Source organism: Rhipicephalus microplus, chromosome 3 (genome assembly GCF_043290135.1).
Source record: "Rhipicephalus microplus isolate Deutch F79 chromosome 3, USDA_Rmic, whole genome shotgun sequence".
Classification (NCBI taxonomy): Eukaryota; Metazoa; Arthropoda; class Arachnida; order Ixodida; family Ixodidae; genus Rhipicephalus; species Rhipicephalus microplus.
The window spans coordinates 169,800,232-169,812,913 of NC_134702.1; the positions used below are offsets into that span (position 1 = coordinate 169,800,232).

Genomic DNA, 12,682 nt, shown 5'->3' on the forward strand with positions numbered 1-12,682 from the left:
AAATACATTTCATCGAACATCGTTGCCATTTTCTTTGACTATAAAATATGCAGCTTTCCTCAATGATGAAAAAACTGTATCAGGCAGAATGACGAGATGATTTTGTTTATTTCAACTAATTGATTATCTTATTGTTTGAACAAGCTGATGAGCACCAAGAAACTCGTTAATGAGTGCTCCAGATGTAACGGGGGATGTATATATCTTTGTGAATGTTGTATGTAAACAGGCAATAAAGAAAGAAAAAAGGGTGTAGCTCAGTGGTAGAGCGCTCGCTTTGCATGTGAGAAGTCCCGGGCTCAATCTCCGGCACCTGGAAAGCGCTCTCGACTTTAGCGGTATCTTTTTTATTGCCTGCTGTAATACTACGGCACCACTAGTTACCGGTGCGCATATCATGAAATACATTTCATCGAACAGCGCTGCCATTTTCTTTGACTATAGAGATAAGCGGCTTTCCTCAATGATGAAAAAAACTGTATCAGGCAGCAATGACGAGATGATTTTGTTTATTTCAACTTATTGATTATTTTATTGTTTTAACAAGCTGATGAGCACCAAGAAACTCGTTAATGAGTGCTCCAGATCTAACGGGGGTGTAGCTCAGTGGTAGAGCGCTCGCTTTGCATGTGAGTAGTCCCGGGTTGAATCCCCGGCACCTCCAAAGTGCTCTCGACATTAGCGGGATCTTTTTTTATTGCCTGTTGTAATACTACGGCACCACGAGTCACCGGTACGCATATCATGAAATACATTTCATCGAACAGCGCTGGCATTTTCTTTGACTATAGAGATAGGCGGCTTTCCTCAATGATGAAAAAAACTGTATCAGGCAGCAATGACGAGACAATTTTGTTTATTTCAACTAATTGATTATTTTATTGTTTGAACAAGCTGATGAGCACCAAGAAACTCGTTAATGAGTGCTCCAGATGTAACGGGGGTGTAGCTCAGTGGTAGAGCACTCGCTTTGCATGTGAGAAGTCCCGGGTTCAATCCCCGGCTCCTCCAAAGCACTCTCGACTTTAGCGGTATCTTCTTTATTGCCTGTTGTAATACTACGGCACCACGAGTTACCGGTGCGCATATCATGAAATACATTTCATCGAACAGCGCTGCCATTTTCTTTGACTATAGAGATAAGCGGCTTTCCTTAATGATGAAAAAAACTGTATCAGGCAGCAATGACGAGATGATTTTGTTTATTTCAACTATTGAATAATTTTATTGTTGAAACAAGCTGATGAGCACCAAGAAACTCGGCAATGAGTGCTCCAGATGTAACAGGGGTGTAGCTCAGTGGTAGAGCACTCGCTTTGCATGTGAGAAGTCCCGGGTTCAATCCCCGGCACCTCCAAAGCGCTCTCGACTTTAGCGGTATCTTTTTTATTGCCTGCTGTAGTACCACAGCACCTCGAGTTACCGGTGCGCATATCATGAAATACTTTTCATTGAACAGCGCTGCCATTTTCTTTGACTATAGAGATAAGCAGCTTTCCTCAATGAAGAAAAAAAAACTGTATCAGGCAGCAATGACGAGACAATTTTGTTTATTTCAACTAAATGATTATTTTATTGTTTGAACAAGCTGATGAGCACCAACAAACTCGTCAATAAGTGCCCCAGATGTCACAGGAATGTAGCTCAGTGGTGGAGCGCTCGCTTTGCATGTGAGAAGTCGCGGGTTCAATCCCCGGCACCTGCAAAGCGCTCTCGACTTTAGCGGTATCTTTATTGCCTGCTGTAATACTACGGCACCACGACTCACCGGTGCGCATATCATGAAATACATTTCATCGAACAGCGCTGCCATTTTCTTTGACTATAGAGATAAGCGGCTTTCCTCAATGATGAAAAAAACTGTATCAGGCAGCAATGACGAGACGATTTTGTTTATTTCAACTACTTGATTATTTCATTGTTTGAACAAGCTGATGAGCACCAAGAAACTCGTTAATGAGTGCTCCAGATGTAACAGGGGTGTAGCTCAGTGGTAGAGCGCTCGCTTTGCATGTGAAAAGTCCCGGGTTCAATCCCCGGCACCACCAAAACGCTCTCGACATTAGCGGTATCCTTTTTATTGCCTGCTGTAATACTACAACACCACGAGTTACCGGTGCGCATATCATGAAATACATTACATCGAACAGCGCTGCCATTTTCTTTGACTATAGAGATAAGCGGCTTTCCTCAATGATGAAAAAACTGTATCAGGCAGCAATGACGAGATGATTTTGTTTATTTCAATATTGAATTATCCTATTGTTAGAACAAGCTGATGAGCACCAAGAAACTCGTTAATGAGTGCTCCAGATGTAACAGGGGTGTAGCTCAGTGGTAGAGCGCTCGCTTTGCATGTGAGTAGTCCCGGGTTCAGACCCCGGCACCTCGAAAGCGCTCTCAACTTTAGCGGTATCTTTTTTTATTGCCTGTTGTAATACTACGGCACCACGAGTTACCGGTGCGCATATCATGAAATACATTTCATCGAACAGCGCTGCCATTTTCTTTGACTATAGAGATAAGCGGCTTTTCTCAATGATGAAAAAACTGTATCAGGCAGCAATGACAAGATGATTTTGTTTATTTCAACTATTGAATTATTTTATTGTTAGAACAACCTGATGAGCACCAAGAAACTCGTTAATGAGTGCTCCAGATGTAACGGGGGTGTAGCTCAGTGGTAGAGCGCTCGCTTCGCATGTGAGAAGTCCCGGGTTCAATCTCAGGCACCTCCAAAGCGCTCTCGACTTCGGCGGTAACTTTTTTTATTGCCTGTTGTAATACTACGGCAACACGAGTTACCGGTGCGCATATCATGAAATACATTTCATCGAACAGCGCTGCCATTTTCTTTGACTATAGAGATAACCGACTTTTCTCAATGATGAAAAAAACTCTATCAGGCAGCAATGACGAGATGATTTTGTTTATTTCAACTATTGAATTATTTTATTGTTAGAACAACCTGATGAGCACCAAGAAACTCGTTAATGAGTGCTCCAGATGTAACAGGGGTGTAGCTCAGTGGTAGAGCGCTCGCTTTGCATGTGAGTAGTCCCGGGTTCAGACCCCGGCACCTCGAAAGCGCTCTCAACTTTAGCGGTATCTTTTTTTATTGCCTGTTGTAATACTACGGCACCACGAGTTACCGGTGCGCATATCATGAAATACATTTCATCGAACAGCGCTGCCATTTTCTTTGACTATAGAGATAAGCGGCTTTTCTCAATGATGAAAAAACTGTATCAGGCAGCAATGACAAGATGATTTTGTTTATTTCAACTATTGAATTATTTTATTGTTAGAACAAGCTGATGAGCACCAAGAAACTCGTTAATGAGTGCTCCAGATGTAAAGGGGGTGTAGCTCAGTGGTAGAGCGCTCGCTTTGCATGTGAGAAGTCCTGGGTTGAATCCCCGGCACCTCCAAAGCGCTCTCGACATTAGCGGGATCTTTTTTCATTGCCTGTTGTAATACTACGGCACCACGAGTCACCGGTACGCATATCGAGAAATACATTTCATCGAACAGCGCTGCCATTTTCTTTGACTATACAGATAAGCGGCTTTCCTCAATGATGAAAAAAACTGTATCAGGCAGCAATGACGAGACGATTTTGTTTATTTCAACTTATTGATTATTTTATTGTTTTAACAAGCTGATGATCACCAAGAAACTCGTTAATGAGTGCTCCAGATGTAAAGGGGGTGTAGCTCAGTGGTAGAGCACTCGCTTTGCATGTGAGAAGTCCTGGGTTGAATCCCCGGTACCTCCAAAGCGCTCTCGACGTTAGCGGGATCTTTTTTTCATTGCCTGTTGTAATACTACGGCACCACGAGTCACCGGTGCGCATCTCATGAAATACATTTCATCGAACAGCGCTGCCATTTTCTTTGACTATAGAGATAAGCGGCTTTTCTCAATGATGAAAAAACTGTATCAGGCAGCAATGACAAGATGATTTTGTTTATTTCAACTATTGAATTATTTTATTGTTAGAACAAGCTGATGAGCACCAAGAAACTCGTTAATGAGTGCTCCAGATGTAAAGGGGGTGTAGCTCAGTGGTAGAGTGCTCGCTTAGCATGTGAGTACTCCCGGGTTCAGACCCCGGCACCTCGAAAGCGCTTTCGACTTTAGCGGTATCTTTTTTTATTGCCTGTTGTAATACTACGGCACCACGAGTTACCGGTGCGCTTATCATTAAATACATTTCATCGAACATCGTTGCCATTTTCTTTGACTATAAAATATGCAGCTTTCCTCAATGATGAAAAAACTGTATCAGGCAGAATGACGAGATGATTTTGTTTATTTCAACTAATTGATTATCTTATTGTTTGAACAAGCTGATGAGCACCAAGAAACTCGTTAATGAGTGCTCCAGATGTAACGGGGGATGTATATATCTTTGTGAATGTTGTATGTAAACAGGCAATAAAGAAAGAAAAAAGGGTGTAGCTCAGTGGTAGAGCGCTCGCTTTGCATGTGAGAAGTCCCGGGCTCAATCTCCGGCACCTGGAAAGCGCTCTCGACTTTAGCGGTATCTTTTTTATTGCCTGCTGTAATACTACGGCACCACTAGTTACCGGTGCGCATATCATGAAATACATTTCATCGAACAGCACTGCCATTTTCTTTGACTATAGAGATAAGCGGCTTTCCTCAATGATGAAAAAAACTGTATCAGGCAGCAATGACGAGATGATTTTGTTTATTTCAACTTATTGATTATTTTATTGTTTTAACAAGCTGATTAGCACCAAGAAACTCGTTAATGAGTGCTCCAGATCTAACGGGGGTGTAGCTCAGTGGTAGAGCGCTCGCTTTGCATGTGAGTAGTCCCGGGTTGAATCCCCGGCACCTCCAAAGTGCTCTCGACATTAGCGGGATCTTTTTTTATTGCCTGTTGTAATACTACGGCACCACGAGTCACCGGTACGCATATCATGAAATACATTTCATCGAACAGCGCTGGCATTTTCTTTGACTATAGAGATAGGCGGCTTTCCTCAATGATGAAAAAAACTGTATCAGGCAGCAATGACGAGACAATTTTGTTTATTTCAACTAATTGATTATTTTATTGTTTGAACAAGCTGATGAGCACCAAGAAACTCGTTAATGAGTGCTCCAGATGCAACGGGGGTGTAGCTCAGTGGTAGAGCACTCGCTTTGCATGTGAGAAGTCCCGGGTTCAATCCCCGGCTCCTCCAAAGCACTCTCGACTTTAGCGGTATCTTCTTTATTGCCTGTTGTAATACTACGGCACCACGAGTTACCGGTGCGCATATCATGAAATACATTTCATCGAACCGCGCTGCCATTTTCTTTGACTATAGAGATAAGCGGCTTTCCTCAATGATGAAAAAAACTGTATCAGGCAGCAATGACGAGATGATTTTGTTTATTTCAACTATTGAATAATTTTATTGTTGAAACAAGCTGATGAGCACCAAGAAACTCGGCAATGAGTGCTCCAGATGTAACAGGGGTGTAGCTCAGTGGTAGAGCACTCGCTTTGCATGTGAGAAGTCCCGGGTTCAATCCCCGGCACCTCCAAAGCGCTCTCGACTTTAGCGGTATCTTTTTTATTGCCTGCTGTAGTACTACAGCACCTCGAGTTACCGGTGCGCATATCATGAAATACTTTTCATTGAACAGCGCTGCCATTTTCTTTGACTATAGAGATAAGCAGCTTTCCTCAATGAAGAAAAAAAACTGTATCAGGCAGCAATGACGAGACAATTTTGTTTATTTCAACTAAATGATTATTTTATTGTTTGAACAAGCTGATGAGCACCAACAAACTCGTTAATAAGTGCCCCAGATGTCACAGGAATGTAGCTCAGTGGTGGAGCGCTCGCTTTGCATGTGAGAAGTCGCGGGTTCAATCCCCGGCACCTGCAAAGCGCTCTCGACTTTAGCGGTATCTTTATTGCCTGCTGTAATACTACGGCACCACGAGTCACCGGTGCGCATATCATGAAATACATTTCATCGAACAGCGCTGCCATTTTCTTTGACTATAGAGATAAGCGGCTTTCCTCAATGATGAAAAAAACTGTATCAGGCAGCAATGACGAGACGATTTTGTTTATTTCAACTACTTGATTATTTCATTGTTTGAACAAGCTGATGAGCACCAAGAAACTCGTTAATGAGTGCTCCAGATGTAACAGGGGTGTAGCTCAGTGGTATAGCGCTCGCTTTGCATGTGAGAAGTCCCGGGTTCAATCCCCGGCACCACCAAAACGCTCTCGACATTAGCGGTATCCTTTTTATTGCCTGCTGTAATACTACAACACCACGAGTTACCGGTGCGCATATCATGAAATACATTACATCGAACAGCGCTGCCATTTTCTTTGACTATAGAGATAAGCGGCTTTCCTCAATGATGAAAAAACTGTATCAGGCAGCAATGACGAGATGATTTTGTTTATTTCAATATTGAATTATCCTATTGTTAGAACAAGCTGATGAGCACCAAGAAACTCGTTATTGAGTGCTCCAGATGTAACGGGGGTGTAGCTCAGTGGTAGAGCGCTCGCTTCGCATGTGAGAAGTCCCGGGTTCAATCTCAGGCACCTCCAAAGCGCTCTCGACTTCGGCGGTAACTTTTTTTATTGCCTGTTGTAATACTACGGCAACACGAGTTACCGGTGCGCATATCATGAAATACATTTCATCGAACAGCGCTGCCATTTTCTTTGACTATAGAGATAACCGACTTTTCTCAATGATGAAAAAAACTCTATCAGGCAGCAATGACGAGATGATTTTGTTTATTTCAACTATTGAATTATTTTATTGTTAGAACAAGCTGATGAGCACCAAGAAACTCGTTAATGAGTGCTCCAGATGTAACAGGGGTGTAGCTCAGTGGTAGAGCGCTCCCTTTGCATGTGAGAAGTCCCGGGTTCAACCCCCGGCACCTGCAAAGCGCTCTTGAGTTTAGCGGTATCTTTTTTATTGCTTGCTGTAATACTACGGCACCACGAGTCACCGGTGCGCATATCATGAAATACATTTCATCGAACAGCGCTGCCATTTTCTTTGACTATAGAGATAAGCGGCTTTCCTCAATGAAGAAAAAAACTGTATCAGGCAGCAATGACGAGACAATTTTGTTTATTTCAACTAAATGATTATTTTATTGTTTGAACAAGCTGATGAGCACCAACAAACTCGTTAATAAGTGCCCCAGATGTCACAGGAATGTAGCTCAGTGGTGGAGCGCTCGCTTTGCATGTGAGAAGTCGCGGGTTCAATCCCCGGCACCTGCAAAGCGCTCTCGACTTTAGCGGTATCTTTATTGCCTGCTGTAATACTACGGTACCACGAGTCACCGGTGCGCATATCATGAAATAAATTTCATCGAACAGCGCTGCCATTTTCTTTGACTATAGAGATAAGCGGCTTTCCTCAATGATGAAAAAACTGTATCAGGCAGCAATGACGAGATGATTTTGTTTATTTCAATATTGAATTATCCTATTGTTAGAACAAGCTGATGAGCACCAAGAAACTCGTTATTGAGTGCTCCAGATGTAACGGGGGTGTAGCTCAGTGGTAGAGCGCTCGCTTCGCATGTGAGAAGTCCCGGGTTCAATCTCAGGCACCTCCAAAGCGCTCTCGACTTCGGCGGTAACTTTTTTTATTGCCTGTTGTAATACTACGGCAACACGAGTTACCGGTGCGCATATCATGAAATACATTTCATCGAACAGCGCTGCCATTTTCTTTGACTATAGAGATAACCGACTTTTCTCAATGATGAAAAAAACTCTATCAGGCAGCAATGACGAGATGATTTTGTTTATTTCAACTATTGAATTATTTTATTGTTAGAACAAGCTGATGAGCACCAAGAAACTCGTTAATGAGTGCTCCAGATGTAACAGGGGTGTAGCTCAGTGGTAGAGCGCTCCCTTTGCATGTGAGAAGTCCCGGGTTCAACCCCGGCACCTGCAAAGCGCTCTTGACTTTAGCGGTATCTTTTTTATTGCTTGCTGTAATACTACGGCACCACGAGTCACCGGTGCCCATATCATGTAATACATTTCATCGAACAGCGTTGCCATTTTCTTTGACTATAGAGATAAGCGGCTTTTCTCAATGATGAAAAAACTGTATCAAGCAGCAATGACGAGATGATTTTGTTTATTTCAACTATTGAATGATTTTATTGTTAGGAGAAGCTGATGAGCACCAAGAAACTCTTTAATGAGTGCTGCAGATGTAATGGGGGTGTAGCTCAGTGGTAGAGCGCTCGCTTTGCATGTGAGTAGTCCCGGGTTCAGACCCCGGCACCTCGAAAGCGCTCTCGACTTTAGCGGTATCTTTCTTTATTGCCTGTTGTAATACTACGGCACCACGAGTTACCGGTGCGCATATCATGAAATACATTTCATCGAACAGCGCTGCCAATTTCTTTGACTGTAGAAATATGCAGCTTTCCTCAATGATGAAAAAAATGTATCAGGCAGCAATGACGAGATGATTTGGTTTATTTCAACTATTGAATTATTTTATTGTTAGAACAAGCTGATGAGCACCAAGAAACTCGTTAATGAGTGCTCCAGATGTAACGGGGGTGTAGCTCAGTGGTAGAGCGCTCGCTTTGCATGTGAGAAGTCTCGGGTTCAATCCCCGGCACCTCCAAAGCGCTCTCGACTTTAGCGGTATCTTTTTTATTGCCTGTTGTAATACTACGGCACCACGAGTTACTGGTGCGCATATCATGAAACACATTTCATCGAACAGCGCTGTCATTTTCTTTGACTATAGAAATATGCAGCTTTCCTCAATGATGAAAAAACTGTATCAGGTAGCAATGACGTTATGATTTTGTTTATTTCAACTATTGAATTATTTTATTGTTAGAACAAGCTGATGAGCACCAAGAAACTCGTTAATGAGTGCTCCAGATGTAACGGGGGATGTATATATGTTTGTGAATGTTGTATGTAAACAGGCAATAAAGAAAGAAAAAAGGGTGTAGCTCAGTGGTAGAGCGCTCGCTTTGCATGTGAGAAGTCCTGGGCTCAATCCCCAGCACCTCCAAAGCGCTCTCGACTTTAGCGGTATCTTTTTATTGCCTGTTGTAATACTACGGCACCACGAGTTACCGGTGCGCATATCATGAAATACATTACATCGAACAGCGCTGCCATTTTCTTTGACTATAGAGATAAGCGGCTTTCCTCAATGATGAAAAAACTGTATCAGGCAGCAATGACGAGATGATTTTGTTTATTTCAATATTGAATTATCCTATTGTTAGAACAAGCTGATGAGCACCAAGAAACTCGTTATTGAGTGCTCCAGATGTAACGGGGGTGTAGCTCAGTGGTAGAGCGCTCGCTTCGCATGTGAGAAGTCCCGGGTTCAATCTCAGGCACCTCCAAAGCGCTCTCGACTTCGGCGGTAACTTTTTTTATTGCCTGTTGTAATACTACGGCAACACGAGTTACCGGTGCGCATATCATGAAATACATTTCATCGAACAGCGCTGCCATTTTCTTTGACTATAGAGATAACCGACTTTCCTCAATGAAGAAAAAAACTGTATCAGGCAGCAATGACGAGACAATTTTGTTTATTTCAACTAAATGATTATTTTATTGTTTGAACAAGCTGATGAGCACCAACAAACTCGTTAATAAGTGCCCCAGATGTCACAGGAATGTAGCTCAGTGGTGGAGCGCTCGCTTTGCATGTGAGAAGTCGCGGGTTCAATCCCCGGCACCTGCAAAGCGCTCTCGACTTTAGCGGTATCTTTATTGCCTGCTGTAATACTACGGCACCACGAGTCACCGGTGCGCATATCATGAAATACATTTCATCGAACAGCGCTGCCATTTTCTTTGACTATAGAGATAAGCGGCTTTCCTCAATGATGAAAAAAACTGTATCAGGCAGCAATGACGAGACGATTTTGTTTATTTCAACTACTTGATTATTTCATTGTTTGAACAAGCTGATGAGCACCAAGAAACTCGTTAATGAGTGCTCCAGATGTAACAGGGGTGTAGCTCAGTGGTAGAGCGCTCGCTTTGCATGTGAGAAGTCCCGGGTTCAATCCCCTGCACCACCAAAACGCTCTCGACATTAGCGGTATCCTTTTTATTGCCTGCTGTAATACTACAGCACCACGAGTTACCGGTGCGCATATCATGAAATACATTACATCGAACAGCGCTGCCATTTTCTTTGACTATAGAGATAAGCGGCTTTCCTCAATGATGAAAAAACTGTATCAGGCAGCAATGACGAGATGATTTTGTTTATTTCAATATTGAATTATCCTATTGTTAGAACAAGCTGATGAGCACCAAGAAACTAGTTATTGAGTGCTCCAGATGTAACGGGGGTGTGGCTCAGTGGTAGAGCGCTCGCTTCGCATGTGAGAAGTCCCGGGTTCAATCTCAGGCACCTCCAAAGCGCTCTCGACTACGGCGGTAACTTTTTTTATTGCCTGTTGTAATACTACGGCAACACGAGTTACCGGTGCGCATATCATGAAATACATTTCATCGAACAGCGCTGCCATTTTCTTTGACTATAGAGATAACCGACTTTTCTCAATGATGAAAAAAACTCTATCAGGCAGCAATGACGAGATGATTTTGTTTATTTCAACTATTGAATTATTTTATTGTTAGAACAAGCTGATGAGCACCAAGAAACTCGTTAATGAGTGCTCCAGATGTAACAGGGGTGTAGCTCAGTGGTAGAGCGCTCCCTTTGCATGTGAGAAGTCCCGGGTTCAACCCCCGGCCCCTGCAAAGCGCTCTTGACTTTAGCGGTATCTTTTTTATTGCTTGCTGTAATACTACGGCACCACGAGTCACCGGTACCCATATCATGTAATACATTTCATCGAACAGCGTTGCCATTTTCTTTGACTATAGAGATAAGCGGCTTTTCTCAATGATGAAAAAACTGTATCAAGCAGCAATGACGAGATGATTTTGTTTATTTCAACTATTGAATGATTTTATTGTTAGGAGAAGCTGATGAGCACCAAGAAACTCTTTAATGAGTGCTGCAGATGTAATGGGGGTGTAGCTCAGTGGTAGAGCGCTCGCTTTGCATGTGAGTAGTCCCGGGTTCAGACCCCGGCACCTCGAAAGCGCTCTCGACTTTAGCGGTATCTTTCTTTATTGCCTGTTGTAATACTACGGCACCACGAGTTACCGGTGCGCATATCATGAAATACATTTCATCGAACAGCGCTGCCAATTTCTTTGACTGTAGAAATATGCAGCTTTCCTCAATGATGAAAAAAAATGTATCAGGCAGCAATGACGAGATGATTTGGTTTATTTCAACTATTGAATTATTTTATTGTTAGAACAAGCCGATGAGCACCAAGAAACTCGTTAATGAGTGCTCCAGATGTAACGGGGGTGTAGCTCAGTGGTAGAGCGCTCGCTTTGCATGTGAGAAGTCTCGGGTTCAATCCCCGGCACCTCCAAAGCGCTCTCGACTTTAGCGGTATCTTTTTTATTGCCTGTTGTAATACTACGGCACCACGAGTTACTGGTGCGCATATCATAAAAGACATTTCATCGAACAGCGCTGCCATTTTCTTTGACTATAGAAATATGCAGCTTTCCTCAATGATGAAAAAACTGTATCAGGTAGCAATGACGTTATGATTTTGTTTATTTCAACTATTGAATTATTTTATTGTTAGAACAAGCTGATGAGCACCAAGAAACTCGTTAATGAGTGCTCCAGATGTAACGGGGGATGTATATATGTTTGTGAATGTTGTATGTAAACAGGCAATAAAGAAAGAAAAAAGGGTGTAGCTCAGTGGTAGAGCGCTCGCTTTGCATGTGAGAAGTCCTGGGCTCAATCCCCAGCACCTCCAAAGCGCTCTCGACTTTAGCGGTATCTTTTTATTGCCTGTTGTAATACTACGGCACCACGAGTTACCGGTGCGCATATCATGAAATACATTTCATCGAACATCGCTGCCATTTTCTTTGACTATAGAGATAAGCGACTTTTCTCAATGATGAAAAAAACTGTATCAGGCAGCAATGACGAGACAATTTTGTTTATTTCAACTATTGAATTATTTTATTGTTGAAACAAGCTGATGAGCACCAAGAAACTCGTTAATGAGTGCTCCAGATGTAACAGGGGTGTAGCTCAGTAGTAGAGCGCTCGCTTTGCATGTGAGAAGTCCCGGGTTCAATCCCCGGCACCTGCAAAGCGTTCTCGACTTTAGCGGTATCTTTTTAATTTCCTGCTTTAATACTACGGCACCACGAGTTACCGGTGCGCATATCATGAAATACATTTCATCGAACAGCGCTGCCATTTTCTTTGACTAGAGAGATAAGCGGCTTTCCTCAATGATGAAAAAAACTGTATCAGGCAGCAATGACGAGACAATTTTGTTTATTTCAACTAATTGAATATTTTATTGTTTGACCAAGCTGATGAGCACCAAGAAACTCGTTAATGAGTGCCCCAGATGTAACAGGGGTGTAGCTCAGTGGTAGAGCGCTCGCTTTGCATGTGAGAAGTCCCGAGTTCAATCTCCGGCACCTGCAAAGCGCTCTCCACTTTAGCGGTATCTTTTTTATTGCCTGCTGTAATACTTCGGCACCACGAGATACCGGTGCGCATATCATGAAATACATTTCATCGAACA

General features: G+C 42.7%; 24 non-coding genes across 24 annotated transcripts; all 24 read left to right on the top strand.

The window, feature by feature from the left end:
* The first annotated feature begins 592 nt into the window (after window positions 1–592).
* Window positions 593–664, top strand: TRNAA-UGC (transfer RNA alanine (anticodon UGC)). Its single transcript has one exon. It is a non-coding gene; the product is annotated as a tRNA-Ala (tRNA).
* Window positions 665–939: 275 nt separating this feature from the next.
* On the top strand, window positions 940–1,011 carry TRNAA-UGC (transfer RNA alanine (anticodon UGC)). Its single transcript has one exon. It is a non-coding gene; the product is annotated as a tRNA-Ala (tRNA).
* Window positions 1,012–1,285: 274 nt separating this feature from the next.
* On the top strand, window positions 1,286–1,357 carry TRNAA-UGC (transfer RNA alanine (anticodon UGC)). Its single transcript has one exon. It is a non-coding gene; the product is annotated as a tRNA-Ala (tRNA).
* A 620-nt stretch (window positions 1,358–1,977) lies between these two features.
* TRNAA-UGC (transfer RNA alanine (anticodon UGC)) lies at window positions 1,978–2,048 on the top strand. Its single transcript has one exon. It is a non-coding gene; the product is annotated as a tRNA-Ala (tRNA).
* Window positions 2,049–2,320: 272 nt separating this feature from the next.
* TRNAA-UGC (transfer RNA alanine (anticodon UGC)) lies at window positions 2,321–2,392 on the top strand. Its single transcript has one exon. It is a non-coding gene; the product is annotated as a tRNA-Ala (tRNA).
* Window positions 2,393–2,666: 274 nt separating this feature from the next.
* On the top strand, window positions 2,667–2,738 carry TRNAA-CGC (transfer RNA alanine (anticodon CGC)). The gene has a single exon. It is a non-coding gene; the product is annotated as a tRNA-Ala (tRNA).
* A 275-nt stretch (window positions 2,739–3,013) lies between these two features.
* On the top strand, window positions 3,014–3,085 carry TRNAA-UGC (transfer RNA alanine (anticodon UGC)). The gene has a single exon. It is a non-coding gene; the product is annotated as a tRNA-Ala (tRNA).
* A 274-nt stretch (window positions 3,086–3,359) lies between these two features.
* On the top strand, window positions 3,360–3,431 carry TRNAA-UGC (transfer RNA alanine (anticodon UGC)). Its single transcript has one exon. It is a non-coding gene; the product is annotated as a tRNA-Ala (tRNA).
* Window positions 3,432–3,706: 275 nt separating this feature from the next.
* Window positions 3,707–3,778, top strand: TRNAA-UGC (transfer RNA alanine (anticodon UGC)). The gene has a single exon. It is a non-coding gene; the product is annotated as a tRNA-Ala (tRNA).
* Window positions 3,779–4,800: 1,022 nt separating this feature from the next.
* On the top strand, window positions 4,801–4,872 carry TRNAA-UGC (transfer RNA alanine (anticodon UGC)). Its single transcript has one exon. It is a non-coding gene; the product is annotated as a tRNA-Ala (tRNA).
* Window positions 4,873–5,147: 275 nt separating this feature from the next.
* TRNAA-UGC (transfer RNA alanine (anticodon UGC)) lies at window positions 5,148–5,219 on the top strand. Its single transcript has one exon. It is a non-coding gene; the product is annotated as a tRNA-Ala (tRNA).
* Window positions 5,220–5,493: 274 nt separating this feature from the next.
* TRNAA-UGC (transfer RNA alanine (anticodon UGC)) lies at window positions 5,494–5,565 on the top strand. Its single transcript has one exon. It is a non-coding gene; the product is annotated as a tRNA-Ala (tRNA).
* A 619-nt stretch (window positions 5,566–6,184) lies between these two features.
* On the top strand, window positions 6,185–6,255 carry TRNAA-UGC (transfer RNA alanine (anticodon UGC)). Its single transcript has one exon. It is a non-coding gene; the product is annotated as a tRNA-Ala (tRNA).
* Window positions 6,256–6,527: 272 nt separating this feature from the next.
* On the top strand, window positions 6,528–6,599 carry TRNAA-CGC (transfer RNA alanine (anticodon CGC)). Its single transcript has one exon. It is a non-coding gene; the product is annotated as a tRNA-Ala (tRNA).
* A 962-nt stretch (window positions 6,600–7,561) lies between these two features.
* On the top strand, window positions 7,562–7,633 carry TRNAA-CGC (transfer RNA alanine (anticodon CGC)). Its single transcript has one exon. It is a non-coding gene; the product is annotated as a tRNA-Ala (tRNA).
* Window positions 7,634–8,252: 619 nt separating this feature from the next.
* Window positions 8,253–8,324, top strand: TRNAA-UGC (transfer RNA alanine (anticodon UGC)). The gene has a single exon. It is a non-coding gene; the product is annotated as a tRNA-Ala (tRNA).
* A 274-nt stretch (window positions 8,325–8,598) lies between these two features.
* Window positions 8,599–8,670, top strand: TRNAA-UGC (transfer RNA alanine (anticodon UGC)). The gene has a single exon. It is a non-coding gene; the product is annotated as a tRNA-Ala (tRNA).
* A 673-nt stretch (window positions 8,671–9,343) lies between these two features.
* TRNAA-CGC (transfer RNA alanine (anticodon CGC)) lies at window positions 9,344–9,415 on the top strand. Its single transcript has one exon. It is a non-coding gene; the product is annotated as a tRNA-Ala (tRNA).
* Window positions 9,416–10,034: 619 nt separating this feature from the next.
* Window positions 10,035–10,105, top strand: TRNAA-UGC (transfer RNA alanine (anticodon UGC)). The gene has a single exon. It is a non-coding gene; the product is annotated as a tRNA-Ala (tRNA).
* Window positions 10,106–10,377: 272 nt separating this feature from the next.
* Window positions 10,378–10,449, top strand: TRNAA-CGC (transfer RNA alanine (anticodon CGC)). Its single transcript has one exon. It is a non-coding gene; the product is annotated as a tRNA-Ala (tRNA).
* A 273-nt stretch (window positions 10,450–10,722) lies between these two features.
* TRNAA-UGC (transfer RNA alanine (anticodon UGC)) lies at window positions 10,723–10,796 on the top strand. The gene has a single exon. It is a non-coding gene; the product is annotated as a tRNA-Ala (tRNA).
* A 273-nt stretch (window positions 10,797–11,069) lies between these two features.
* TRNAA-UGC (transfer RNA alanine (anticodon UGC)) lies at window positions 11,070–11,141 on the top strand. The gene has a single exon. It is a non-coding gene; the product is annotated as a tRNA-Ala (tRNA).
* Window positions 11,142–11,416: 275 nt separating this feature from the next.
* TRNAA-UGC (transfer RNA alanine (anticodon UGC)) lies at window positions 11,417–11,488 on the top strand. Its single transcript has one exon. It is a non-coding gene; the product is annotated as a tRNA-Ala (tRNA).
* A 673-nt stretch (window positions 11,489–12,161) lies between these two features.
* On the top strand, window positions 12,162–12,235 carry TRNAA-UGC (transfer RNA alanine (anticodon UGC)). The gene has a single exon. It is a non-coding gene; the product is annotated as a tRNA-Ala (tRNA).
* The last annotated feature ends 447 nt before the right edge of the window (window positions 12,236–12,682 follow it).